We start from the raw sequence: 14933 nt of genomic DNA on the forward strand, positions 1-14933 counted from the left end.
AGTTGATGAATATGAGGTCTAGAGTATGACCGGCTTTGTAAATGGTGTTTGCAATGATTTGTCTAAAGCCAATGGCTTGCAGCAAGTTGAAGAAGGTGCCACATGAGGGGAATAGGTGGATGGAGTCTACATGGAGGTTAAAATCTCCAAGTATGACTGCTGGGATTTCAATGTTAAGCTCCTAACGTTGTTCCTTAGCGATGGAACCCAGCTTTGGGCTAGGCTCCAGTGTTGGGCCCAGGCCTAGGTCTGGATCTTGGTGATGGGACCTGGCTTTGGCCCAGACTTCGATGTAGGGCCTGGGCCTCAGCAACCGGACCAGGCCTAAATGGTTGCTTGGATAAATTCTTCAGGCTGAAAATTGCCCATTTCTCAGTGACCAAAAGAACATGTGTTGTTCCACAAAGCACCTACTTTTTCTCTATGAAAATGGGGCTGGGCCAGGGGCAGAAAGGGGAGTAAAGTTTACAATCCCTGCATATATTTTACTATGCATAATTAGCAGGTGCATAGTCCACAGATACTTTTCTAGTTGCAATCCCTGTGGACTCCAATTTTCCCTTTGAAAATTAGTTTGCAGGTTCGGGGATAATTTCCTGCAAGCTATCTAAGGGGGTCTCTAATTCTTCACATGCTATACAGTCCTCAATTACTTTTCTAAGAAGAGAGTTTACAATTGCAATGAGTTCTGTGTGGGTTTCAGATGCAGATGAGTAAATGTATTTGAAACTCAAATTAATGAATTCATTTAAATTAATTTGTAAGAAAGATGAGGATTACTTTCTAAAATATAGCTCTACATTTTGATGATCTATCCTCTTTCTTTTGCAAATTAGATAATTTCCTTTCCTTGCAGCTTATGAGTTCTAGTGTAGTACTAATGACTGAGAACATATCTGATTTATCACAGACAAGATTTCTAAATCATGCCACAGTTTCCATTTGATCTTCAAGCGATTAAGTTTTTTTTTTCTCCATAGTAAAGTGGTGCTCAAGATTCTTTTCATTTGCTCCTGGTTTTCTTCATAATTCAATCTACAGTTAACAAGTTTTGGAGACATTGAGACATATGACCTTCTATGTCCAGTCTTATTTCCAGAACAGGACATTCTATTTTGAGAGCCATCTGTTTTAGAATGAAGTGCCTTCATTATAAATCCATAAATACCTCAACCTGTATTATAACATTGACTTTCTGACCTGTAGAAGACAGTGGCATTGCCAGCATGCTGTACAACATGGAGGGAATAATAAAAAAAAAAAAAAATCAGTGCTTGCAGTGAATTGTAGATAGGCCTGCAATATTATTGAGATGAACTAAAGTCAGTTTATGACCTAAATCCAAATAGTTAGGTGTTGATTAAACAAACTGCTGAATTGGAATACGGTAGTTTAGTTATTATTTATTTAAGATTTTTATATACTGCTTTCTTGTCACAGACCAATCAAAGGGGGTTATTTTCTAAAGGTTTATTGCGTGCGATAGGAAGTAAATGACCGGGAGGGGAGGGGGCGGGGAGGGGGAGGAGACGGCCGCGGCACCGCTGCCAGAGATAATGTGAGGAACATTATCGCCGGCAGTAGCGTGGTGAATAGCACCGCCTTTTACGGTGGCACTATTTGCGTGGAAGGCTGCAGCTGGCTACACTGCGGCTGGCGAAATCGCACCGCCACGGTGCGAACGACTGAGGCCTTTCGCAGGCCCACCCCGCCCCCTTTTCCGCAGGATTCATCATTCTGCGAAGAATGATGAATCCAGCCCAAAGTGGTTTGCAAACGTTTACAAATGCAGTAAGACATTAAAAATACAATAAAATAATAAAATAGCATAATTTGCCAACAATCTTTAATCTTTCATATCCCTACAAAATATCAGCGCATGCCAAATCCTCACAGCATCCAATCGCCCCTTCGGCTTCCCAATTATTTTCTTTGACCCTGATTTACTTCTAGAAAGAGCCATGTTTTTATCTTTTTTGCAGAACTATAGATAGTTCAACGCTTGCTGAGCCTCCAGAGGCAAATTGTTCCACAAGGTGGGAGCTACCACTGAGAAAGCTCTAGTTCTAATCTGAGCTCCCCTCCCCCCTTCATCACCGCCATCACCATCGCTTTTTATGATGACATCTTAAGACAAGAACTCTGACTGGAATGCAGACTTCTACTAGGTTGATATCACTCTACTTTATCCCGAAGATAACTTGTGCCTACATCCCTCAATACTTTTAAAGCCAACATGAGCATTTAGAACTGGGCCTCAGCACCCATCAGAAACCAGTGCAGACTGCCTAACCAAGGATGATAAGATTATTTATCATTCTGTACCACTCTCTCTACTGAGATCCTTTTCATACTTTGGGTACAGAAAAAAAGATCATCTATCAGGTAAAGTACAAGTACAAAAATACCATTTTGAAAACTAGTCCTTCCTGGCATGTTTAAGGAAATCACAACACAGAAGTCAGACCTCCTCTGACTTCTGTTTAAGGAAATGTCATGCATTGTCCTTTGAAGGACAAATGCTACAGATATTAGACCAATGGCGCCTATTATACCTAAATTATGAGGTCAATATTCAGCAACACTTAGCCTGTTTTGTTTCGACTTCGCCAGTTAAGTGGCACTGTTTTTGAATATTTGGCCCAACGAAGCCACCTTCACTTAGCCAGATGTTTATGTAGCTAAACATCCTGATAAGTGAGGGGAGGGATGTTGGCGTTCTGGGGCAGAGCTACTTAGCCAGATACTGCAAGTGGCGATATTCCGTCTTATCTTGCTTACCCTGGAATGATAGCCTGCAAGAAAAAAAAAGAGGCAGAGGAGCAAAGTATGCAGCAGGCTGAATTGTGGTGATGCATTTTTGCCTGCCGTGGTTCCAGCCAGGCAGCCCACGTTCATAGCCCTCATAGCGCCACAGGAAAAGGGTGGTGTTATTTCCCGCAGTAATGCCAGCGATAATGTGGAAAACATTATCGCCTGCAGCGCTGCTGGCCCACGACTTCACCCACACTCCTCCCCTTCCCCTAATTTAAATAGTACCACCACGATGCGGCCAGTATCGCATGCATTAGGGCCCTAGCACCCATGATAATGGCCCATCGTGTTTTGAAAAATGACTCCCTTAGTTAGTTGGATATGTCTAGGAGAGTTATTCTGCTGTCCTGTAGTTAGTTGGATAAACCTTTCTGGCTAACTATAAGTTAGCTGAGTATATTCAGTGGTATGGCCACACCATGAATAACTCAGTCTTATCCAGCTAACTTGTTCAGACACCTAGGGCCGAATTTTAAAAGCCCTACGCTCACCGGGCCTATATTAAAAAGGCCCATCGATGCGCTTATAGCCCCGGGACACGTGTAAGTCCTGGGCCTTGCAAAAAGGGGTGTTCCGGGGGCGGGGTGAGGGCGGGGAGGGGCAGGGCCAGAGGCCCCCGACACAGCGGCCATTGCCGCTGTGTCAAATGGTCGCGTGTGGGCAGGCTGCCGGCGTGCGCAACTTGCGCCTGACCAGAGGCAGGCGCAAAAGGTATGATAAAACTTTTGGGGGGAGTTAGAGTAGGGCTGGGGGGGGAAAGGTTAGGGGAAGGGGTGGGAAGGTCAAGCTAGGGGGAAGGGAACGGGGGAAGGCAGCGTGGCTTGACGTGCACAGGTGCACAAATGTGCACCGCCTTGCGCGTGCCGACCCCTGCTTTCATAGCTTGTGCGCGCCTGCGTGCGCAAGTTATAAAATTGGGTGTACATGTGCGCGCGCACCCTTTTAAAATCTACCCCATTATAACTTGGCCATTAAATGTCTGGCATTATAGATGATGTGTACTTGCAGTTTTCCATCAGTAGAAATTAAAGGTTAAATCATGGGTAGCAAATACCTAAATATTCTAGACTATTCAACATCCAATTTGTATAATATTTCTTGGGTCCTCAGATTAGGAGGTTTAAACATTGTCTATTTTTAGACACAGTAGGGAAAAATCATGGAAACTGTTATAAAGAATAAAATCACAAAACATTTAGATAGACATGGTTTAATGGGACACAGTGAGCATGGATTTACACAAGGGAAGTCTTGCCTCACAAATCTACATTTTTTGAAGGTGTGAATAAACATGTGGACAAAGGTGAACCAGTAGATGTGGTATATTTGGATTTTTAGAAGGCGTTCAAAAAGTCCTGCATGAGAGGCTTCTAAGAAAACTAAAAAGTCATGGGATAGGAGGTGATTTCCTTTCGTGGATTACAAACTGGCTAAAAGTCAGGAAATAGAGAGTAGGATTAAATGGTCAGTTTTCACAGTGGAAAAAGGTAAACAGTGGAGTGCCTCAGGGATCTGTATTTGGACCAGTGGTTTTTAATATATTTATAAATGATCTGGAAAGGGGTACAATGAGTGAGGTGATCAAATTTGTGGATGACACTAGATTATGCAGAGTAGTTAAATCTCAAGCAGATTGTGAATTACAGGAGTACCTTGCAAGACTGGAAGATTGGCCTTCCAAATGACAGATGAATTTTAACAAAGACAAGTGCAAAGTGATGCATATAGGGAAAAATAACCCTTGCTGTAGTTTCACAATGTTAGGTTCTATCTTAGGAGTTACCAACCAGGAAAGAGATCTAGGCGTCATAGCTGGATAATACATTGAAATTGTTGGCTCAGAGTGCTGTGGCGATCAAAAAAGCAAACAAAATGTTAGGAATTATTAGGAAGAGAATGGCAAATGATGGATGTCATAATGCCTCTGTATCGCTCCATGGTGAGACCGCACCTTGAATAATGTGTGCAATTCTGGTCACCGCATCTCAAAATGGATATAACTGCACTGGAGAAAGTGCAGAGAAGGGTGACCAAAATGATAAGGGGTATGGAATGGCTGCCCTATGAGGAAAGACTAAAGAAGTTAGGGTTAGTAGGGATGTGAATCGGGCTTCGGATGATTGAAAATATCGTCGATATTTTCAAAATCGTCAGAAATCGGGGGCTCCCCCAAAACAATAGGAAAACCCTATGATATTGTTCGTGGGGGTTCTCTTATCGTTTTGGGGAGGGCAGGAAAAATGGCACACAAAAATAACCCCTAAACCCACCCCAACCCTTTAAAACTAATCCCTTAGCTTCCCCCACCCTCCCGAACCCCCCCCAAACTTTTTACAGGTACCTGGTGGTCCAGTGGGGGTACCGGGAGCGATCTTCCGCTCCCGGGCCGTCGGCTGACACTAATCAAAATGGCGCCGATGGCCTTTTGCCCTTACCATGTGACAGGGTATCCGTGCCATTGGCCGGCCCCTGTCACATGGAGGGAGCACTGGATGGCCCGCGCCATTTTTAAAGATGGCGCCGGCCATCCAGTGCTCCCTCCATGTGACAGGGGCCGGCCAATGGCATGGATACCCTGTCACATGGTAAGGGCAAAGGCCATCGGCGCCATTTTTATTAGTGGCAGCCGACGGCCCGAGAGCGGGAGATCGCTCCCGGGACCCCCACTGGACCATCAGGTACCTATAAAATGTTTTTTGGGGGGTCAAGAGGTGGGGGAAGCTAAGGGATTAGTTTTAAAGGGTCGGGGTGGGTTTTTTGTTTATCGGCTCGGGCGCAGCTGATAAACAAAACCGCGATTGAGCTGGACGATAAAAAAACACGATGTGAATCGGAACCAGAATCCGAACCAATTCCAGTTCCGATTCACATCTCTACTGTTTAGTTTGGAGAAGAGATGATTGAGGGGGGATATGATAAAAGTCTACAAAATCATGAAAGGACTTGAACAAGTTAATGTAAATCAGTTATTTACTCTCTCAGATAATAGAAGGACCAGGGGCCGGGGGCTCTCCATGAAGTTAGCAAATAGCTCATTTAAAACAAATCGAAGAAAATTATTTTTCACTCAGCGCATAGTTAAGCTCTGGAATTCATTGCCAGAGGATGTGGTTATAGCAGTTAGCGTAATTGGGTTTAAAAAAGGTTTAGATAAATCCCTAAAGGAAATATCCATAAACTGATATTATGGTAATTAAGAAGCAATAGTAGCTTGAGATCTATTTAATATTTGGGTACTTGCCAGGTACTTGTGACTTGGATTGGCCACTGTTGGAAACAGGATACTGGGCTTTATGGACCCTTGGTCTGACCCAGTATGGCATTTCTTATGTTCTTATGTACAAGAATTAAAAACAAACTCAAAATATAAATGGAAATAAGCATTCATGGAACAAGCAGAACTGCCAGGACAGCCTCTCCCCTCAAGTCTCCCTTTTGATTACTCTCCCTCTGATGCTTGTATATCCATGGCCAGTTTAGGAAGAATTGTACAGGAATTTCTTCCTCACAGGTGCAACCTAGATTCTCTAGATTCTTTCTTCAGCCTGCCTCTCTTTCCTGGTTTCCTTGAGACTTTTATTTTATTTTATTTTTATTTTTTATTTATCAGCTTTTATAAAACAAAGATTCCTTTGCTTTGAAATAATAAAGAGTTACAAAAAAGAAATCTATTAATAATTACAATAATAGTAATTGCAACATAAACTTATAAGTAGTATTAATACCCTAATTCTTTCTAGGAAAAATTAGGGGGGGAGGAAAAAAAGGAAGCAAAGAGGAGTATATTTAAGAAATCACACTTAAACAAAACTCTCCTGAAAATATCCATATCTTATTTTAACTACGCGGTCCAGATCTTTTTTAAGTTGCAGGGACATCCCTTCTAGCATCTAAGAACCCTCTTAATTGCTCAGGATTGTATAATACAAATGAATTTCCAGATTACTTTATTATGCACCTTGTGGGGTAGCGTAATAGGAAATTTGCCCCCATTGCTACGGCTTCTGGGCGCATAAGTAAGAAAGCTTTCCTACGCAATTGCGTTATCCTAGACAAATCAGGAAATATACGGATAAATCCTCCCAAATAAGTAACATTCATAGCTTTGAAATAAAATTTCATAATTAGAGCTCTATCGTATTCTGAAAATAAAGAAACAAAAAGGACGGTTCTCTCCACGACCTCAGGCCCAGAGCTCTCCAGATATTCAGACTGATTTTCAAAGTCTCCTATGTCCCCTACTGGGGATATCTGCATCTGGCTCTGTCTTTGTTTTAATACAAAATCTTTTTAACTACTGGTATCTGATCTTCCGGGATCTTCAGAATTTCTTTCAAGTACCTTTTAAAAGTTATTAGTGGTATTTCACCAACTACTTTAGGGAAATTCAAAACCCTCAGGTTAAGTTGTCTTAAGTAATTCTCTACCGACTTCAGCCTACGCATCGAGATAGCCTGATCTCTCACACAAACGACGTTTGCATCAGACACTTGTTACAAATCATCTTTAACCTGCAGCAAGGCTTGTGCTTGTTCCTCGTCCCTCAACTTACATTGATTTTCAACAGAGTCCATTTTTTGGGAGATTTCTGCCGTTTTCTGGGTCTGCTCATTAAAGGCTTTGGTCATCCCCACAATCAGATCCCATAGGGACTCCACTGTAATTACAGCCGGTCTCTTTATCTCAATGGGGTTCTTTATAAGGCTTACAATTATCTCTCTTTCTCCTACAACCGATGTTAATGTCTGCGGGGATTCCTCCTTTCTCTCCTCACTCCTCGCCAAGGTCTCTGGAGACATAAAGGAAACTGGTAGCCTCTCCCCTCTGCAGCATTGCCCTGCTGTCCACTCGATAGAGTCACTCCTGTGACATCTCTCACTGGCGACTCTCCAGGCTTGGCTCCGCTCGAAGGAGTTGCTCTCGGCTGTTCTCGCGGGTCCAGTGGGGTCAGCGATATCTCCCCAGGCGGCGAAGGGACTCCTCCTCCTGACCTGCCAATGGGGCTCGATGCCCCAGTTTGTGATATGGGGATGCATACTGCGATATAATACACTGGCTTGTGGGGAGTGAGGGCTCAGGAGGATAGACTCTCCCTTTTCTCTTATGAGGCATCTTAAAGTTGAAGAAAAGAAATTTCAGGAGGTAAGGCGAGTCTTGCAGGAGCATTGAAGTATGTGTCCATTCAGGGAGCCATCTTGGATCCTCCCCCTGAGACTTTTAACTTAAGGAGAACAGGTCCACCTAGCTGAGTCATTATTTCCTGGCTGGGGTTTAGGGAGGCCTGTTGTTCTGCCTGTGGGTCTTAAGGTGGACTGACTTCCAACATGAATGCTCCCTTACAGTCCCCAATTTCATCTGATGAAAAATCCCACATCGTAAGCACAATTATTAACACTGACTTCTTGACCCACATTTAATAAATACTATATACTGGGATCCTAAATTTCCAATCTTTTCCTGGTACTAGATTTATGTGTTAAGTGGATTATCCTAGTATTTTATAAATTGTGCAGCAAGTTGCTGCACAGTTCATAAAACATAGCATAGTTCTGCTATGTGTTGAGGGTCCCGATTCCAAGGAGATTGGTGTGCCCTTGGACCATGGCACGAATGCAGAGAGCTCTGTAGAAGCGGCGAGGCAGGCAAGATGTGTCCAACGGCGTCCTGACCTCTGACGAACCTGCACACACCGAGAGAGACCCAGCAATGCAATGCTGGTCTCTGGGGGTAGCCCTATGGCCACTCGATAGCCCTTTCAGACCTGCCGCTTGGAAATGGCAGATGTGACAGGATAGACAGAGGTCAAGGACAGGCAATGGTACTGGAACTTGGAACAAGACAGGAACTCGGAGACTTGGAGAAAGCTAGACTTGAACAAGACAAGGATACTTGGAACTTGGACGAGACAAGGATGCTTGGAACTTGGAACTTGGACAAGACGAGGAAGCTTGCAACTTGCCAAAACGAGGATACTTGGAACTGGAACAGATGAGATAAGGACACTTGGAACTCAGACGAGATGAGGATGCTTGAAACTCAGATGAGACAAGGATGCTTGGAACTTGGAACTCAGATGCAAGATGCTCAAACGTGGACTCAGGAAAGTCAGGCGAGGACTCCGGATGCTCAGATGAGGATAAGGGCTCAGGATACTCAGACGAAGACAAAGGCTCAGGATCTAGGTCAAGGATAGAAGCAGACACGAGGTACTCCAAAGACTGGGAACAGGTTACAAGACTCAGGATTCAAGACTCAGAACTTGGAACATTAAAAACAATGGTCTTCTGGAGGCTTGCGCTGCCAACGAGAAGGACATCATGATCAGGACTCAGAACTTGGAACTCGGATACATCAGGGTCAGGACTGGAACATAGAACATCAGGAACATCAGGACATCGGTACCTCTGGACACCAGGACATCAGGGCATCTGGACATCTGGGGATCAGGGACCTCATAAATGTAGAAATCAGGGACATCTGGAACACGAAGCATGGAACATCAGGTATTTCTGGACCAGGGACATCAGGACTAGGAACAACCGAAGACAGAGACACCTGAAGACAGGAACATCTGAGAACAAGACAGATGAGGACATAGGATCTGTCGAGAGACCAGGACATGGAATGAAGATGAGGACGAAGGATAAGGAACTACAGAGAAAGACAAGGGAATTCCCACGAAGAAACAGAGTGCCTTGAAGAAGTGAGGATGGACAACGGAGCCTCCTGGATGAAGAGCTGGAACAGCGGAGAATCCAGGAGCAAGCAGCTCCTTGTGAAGGGGAAGACGGAGTGAAGGAAGGCCCTCTTTGTAGGGCTGAAGTGGAGATGCTCTGGAAATGTCTGCAGGAGAAGCCCAGGAGGACTGCCTACTGCTGGCCCTTTAAATAGGGAAGAGAGGCACGGCCACACGCCTAGGAAGGGGCAGGACCTTGGAGAGCAGCGGCAGCATCCATGCCATGAAAAGGATCACAGAGGAGCGGCACTAGGCCGTGAAATAAGGCCCCAGCGATGGCGGCTCCCAGCCACGAAGAAGAGGAGCTCCGGGGCAGCCTCCATGTTGAAGAAGAGGATGACGGTGGTGGCCTCCTGGCCACAGAAGGGGCATTGCTGGCGACGGCCTCCAGGATGCAAAGGGAGAAGCTTCAGTGGCAACCTAGCTGCAAAGAAGAAGCAGGAGCAGCACCAGGCCCCGAAGCCAAACTCCAGCATCGGTAGCAGTCTCCTCAGCCGCAGAGGGGAAGCTGGAAGCAGTAGCATCTGGCCACAGGAGAACCGGCTCAAAGGAGCCTTCAGGCCGCAGGAGAGGAATGGCAGCGGCCTCCTGGCCATGTGGTGAGGAGCTCCTGGACAGCCTCCTGGCTGTGGAAGGACAGCGCTGGCGGTGGTCTCCAGGCTGCACCGGGAGAAGTTTCGGCAGCGGCCTAGCCATGAAGATGGCAGCGGAAGACAAGCAGCGCTTGATGGCAGCTTCTGAGCCACAGTAAGAGCGGCGGCAGCAGCAATGATGTCAGCGGCCTCCGTGCTGCAGGAGGAGGAGCGGCAGCAGCAGTGGTGGAACTGGCGCCAGAAGAGGCTGCCTCCAGGCCTCGATGAGGTGAGAGGCTCTTTGTGGCCTATCCCACAAGCAGAATCGTAACACTCTGAAAGTACCTGCAGATATCTGCAATACAATGAAATTGTTTATTTTCTTCTATTTTATAAATATATGTGCATATATTTTTGGCACAAAAAATATAAGATCTATGCATAAAAACCTGAATTACACATGGAGGCAGGTATATTTTAAAGTATGCATGTATACCGCTTTGAAAATGCTTGCACATTTACTTGAAATCATCAGTTTGCTGATACTTCTGCCAGTCCATCACTAGTTCACCTACACCCTCTAGTACTTCACCCTAAATTCCCCCCGAGGTCACCAAGACACCTCACCCCAAAACTGCAGTCAAGTCTGATTTCATTTGTGCTATTTCATTAGCAGATGTAAAATTGTAAGAATGTGCTTGATAATTTATACATGTAAATCAATCTCTTATAAAATAATACCTCTTAACCCCTAGATCACCCCCCTTTTTTGCACTGGTAAATGTGCGTGCAAAATCGAAAACACGTGCACTTTCAATGTTTATAAAATAGCATGTACACAATTACATTCTACTTATAATCATATATGCTATTTTTCAAATTGTAACCAGTTTGAAAATGTACCCAAAAACTCTTTGATAAGCCTATTTGAGATTAACGATGTGAATATACAAAAAAATAAGTTTTGCTTTGTTTTTTTTTTTCCTTTGTCTTTCATTTTGGGGTAGATTTTAAAAAAGAGCATAATCGCGTACTTTTGTTCGCGCAGCAGGTGCAAACAAAAGTACACTGGATTTTATAAGATACGCGCATAGCCGCGCGTATCTTATAAAATCCTGGATCGGCGCACGCAAGGCTGCCGATTTTGGGCAGCCTGCGCACGCCGAGCCGCACAGCTTGCCTCCGTTCCCTCCAAGGCCGCTCCGAAATCGGAGCGGCCTCGGAGGGAACTTTCTTTCGCCCTCCCCTCACCTTCCCCTCCCTTCCCCTACCTAACCCACCCCCCCAGCCCTATCTAAACCCCCCCCTTACCTTTGTCCCTCGATTTATGCCTGCTAGAAGCAGATGTAAATCTACGCGCGCCAGCGGACTGCTGGCGCGCCGTCATCCAACCCGGGGGCTGGTCCGGAGGCCTCGACCACTCCCCTGGGCCGGCACCACGCCCCCGACACGCCCCCTTAAAAAAACCCCGGGACTTATGCGCGTCCTGGGGCTCTGCGCGCGCCGGTGGCCTATGCAAAATAGGTGCGCCGGCGTGCAAGGGCCCTGCTCGCGTAAATCCGCCCGGATTTACGCGAGCAGGGCATTTAAAATCCACCCGTTTATGTTTATGTAGAGCCCTGCTGGGTCTCTACTAAGAAGACTATTCTGTCAGTGTAGGTAGAGGAAAGCATACCAGACATTTTCCACCTTCCCCATCTGGGCTGCTGCAGTGGTTGCTGCCTATTTCCATAAAAAGGCAGAGATTCCTAGTCAGTGTGTGAATTCTGAGTTTGATTTTGGAGGAAGAAGGAGGGATTTATTTTACTTACTGTTTCTTTTCCTTCTGATTTTGTTTTGAGGAGCTTATTTTCCATTTTTTTTGATTTAGTGAAGGAAGTTCTCAACCCATCTATGTTGGATTTGGTTGCCCATTCTTGTACTATTGAACTGTTTTGAACCTCTCCCTGAGAGAGATTCAATTACTCACTCATGGATTGGAAGGAAGCTTGGACTGCTATCCCATGCCCAGGAGGAGAAGAAGAAAAGTAAAGAAGAAGAAGAAGAGTAGCACTCCTCTGTTATGAATTCTCTTAAGATATCCAAAGGATATTTGGAAAAGGAGTTGGAATTATACTCGTCAAGTATAACAAGGAATCAGAGGCGAGTTAGACTTGACTACCAAGACAACTGATCAGAGGTATTATAAATTGGGAACTGAATTTGTTGGACTGCTCTCATGGAGTCTTGCATGATGGTTATTAATTGCTATAGAGACTGTGAACAATCAACGCCTAGGACCGAGGAGAAGGTTCTTCCCCTCTTATGGGGAATCCTGGAGAATCTGGAGCTAATGGACTATATGGGATTTGAACCTCCTAAAGAAGACTTCAGCCCAGGGATTACATTCATTTTGTTTTATTTCATTTAGTTGAAATAAAATAAACACAACTGAAAGGTAAAGAAAAAGATAAATAAATAGGAAAAAATAACCAGAAAAAAACAAAAATGTTTCTTGACAATCCCCCAGTACCTCCTCCCCCACACATACACATCCACCCAGTACTTCCATTATATTTAAAAAATTCTCTACCTACAAATCTCGAAATTTGGCACTGCACTTTTTTTTCGGTTCATTTTCAAATGAAATGAACTGAAATGCAATATTGTGTCACTCTTTCATTTCATTTGAAATTGAATTCATACCCCTATTTGAGATGAGAATTGTTACACGCGCTGGCCGCGGCAGACCCGCAGCTCGGCCCCCTCACTTCTTTCAAAGTGATCCAGCACCTGGTCCCTCATCTCTGGCGGCTTTGGGCCGCCGGCTCCGTCCTCGGGCCACGCCTGGTGCCTCCGGTTCTGCTACAGTTCCTGATGCTCCGCGTCGGGCCTCTACGCGTGGCCCGCAGAGAGACGCCATCCTGACCAACACCGCGCCCCTCCCTAGGCGTGCGTGCGCGCACAGCTGACCTTTTAAAAGAGCCCACGGCGGGAACCTGGCTGCGGCCCTGGATGATGATGTCGGTTAAACTCCAGTATATAAGGCCAGGCTCCGCTCTCTCAAATTGCCTTTGCAACAGGTCCCCTCACTAGTCAAGAACTTGTTGCTTCCTCAGTTCCTAGTTCCCGATCCTGATTGCCTTCGTTCCTGTTTCCTTGTTCCAGTGTTCCTGTTCCTTCATCTCTCCTTCAGATTGCTAACTTGGTTTGACCTCTGCATTGCCTGACTACTCCGTTGCCTCTCTTCAGCCCCGAACCTCTGAATCGCCTGACTACTCCGTCGCCTCTCTCCTGCCCCGGACCTCTGCATTGCCTGACTACTCTGTTGCCTCTCTCCAGTCCCGGACCTCTGCATTGCCTAACAATGCCGTTGCTTCTCTCCAGCCCTGGACTTCTGCTTCGTCTGACCATCTTTTGACTCTTTCCTTGTCTAGACCTCAGCCTTGTTTGTCACTGCCTCCAGACTGCTGCCTGCCCAGAACACAGCTTGCTTAAAGACACCTCTTCAGCCTTTGTTCTGGAAGTGGTTCATTTAGGCTTCGGCCTGCTCTTTCTCGGGCGCCCTCTGTCAGGCTGTGTTCCTATTGGCGCCCGAGTCTCCGGGACTCTGCCTTGTCCAGTACAAACTGATACCTATACCAGTTGCTGCTTCTTGGCTGACCTCGATCCACCCATCAACGACCACTGACGGAGGCCACCTAAGTCCATCTGGTCCCAGCACCCAAAGGCTCAACCCGCGGGGAACGAGGGCTGGTATTGGTGAAGCACCAGCTGGCCTCCGTCCGTCAGCCCTCTCTGCCTGCCAAAGGTGGGGACCCGTAGGATCCCTCCTACGGGTAGCGTCAACCCCACCTCGGCCCAAGGGTCCACCTCCGGTGCAACAAGAATATCTTTGTAATATATGAAACATACATCTTCTACTGAGTTTTGGTACTTGTAGTTTACATATGCAACATTCATGATTTTCTAAATGCTTGTTAGATACATCAAAAGAAATCTTTCACTTTGCTACAAAAATTTACTGAATAGAATAGGACAGTTCAATACGCTGAAATATCCTATGACCATACAATCAATAACAGATATGCTTATTGCATATCTACATTGATATAACCAGTAAAGCTTTTAGTATTTATCTGTATGCTAAAATATTCAAAGCAGCGCACTCTACTCACACCAGAGGGAGAGCTTTCTCCGTTGCTGGTCCTACCCTCTGGAACTCCCTCCCCCCCCTCTTACGCCAAGAGACATCTTTTCACAATTTCAAGAAAGGAGTCAAGACCTGGCTCTTCCGACAGGCCTACCCCGACACAAACCAAACCTAATTTCCCCCCCCTCAGCTCCCCCTGCTCGACCTTTTCCCCCCCTGCCCCCCTTCTCAACTCCTCCCTACTCGGCCTCCCTCCTTTCACCCTACCCTTCCGCCCGACTTCTCTTTTCTCCTCCCCCTCAGCCTCTCCCCTATTCCTTGTCACCTAGCCGACTCTCCACCCTTAGCAGTCCCGTCCCCCCCGCTACTCCCTTTATATCATCTAAAAACGTATTTCCTTGTGATTCCCAGTGATTACCGACTCTCTACCCTACGTATCTCTACGTAGTTAAAGAGATCCGTGTATAGTTTAAACCACTACCCCCTTTGCTAACCCTTTTGACCCTGTTTCCCTTCTATGCCGCCCATTAATTCCTCCCAACCCCCATCTTATTCCATATTTAAGTGAATACTTTTAAGTAAATGTCCCCCAATACCTCCTTAGCTCTACAATTTGATAGTGACTGTACCTATCATCAACTGTATATAGTTGCATCTATTCATGTTCTCTCACTCCTAT

General features: G+C 45.7%; 1 protein-coding gene across 1 annotated transcript in view; it reads right to left on the reverse strand.

Moving 5' to 3' along the window:
* The window catches only part of LOC115094717 (gamma-aminobutyric acid receptor subunit alpha-3-like), a 263575-nt gene that overhangs the window by 92854 nt on the left and 155788 nt on the right, over positions 1 to 14933 (reverse strand). The gene's annotated exons all lie outside the window — the stretch shown is intronic.

Source organism: Rhinatrema bivittatum, chromosome 6 (genome assembly GCF_901001135.1).
Source record: "Rhinatrema bivittatum chromosome 6, aRhiBiv1.1, whole genome shotgun sequence".
NCBI classification, from domain to species: domain Eukaryota; kingdom Metazoa; phylum Chordata; class Amphibia; order Gymnophiona; family Rhinatrematidae; genus Rhinatrema; species Rhinatrema bivittatum.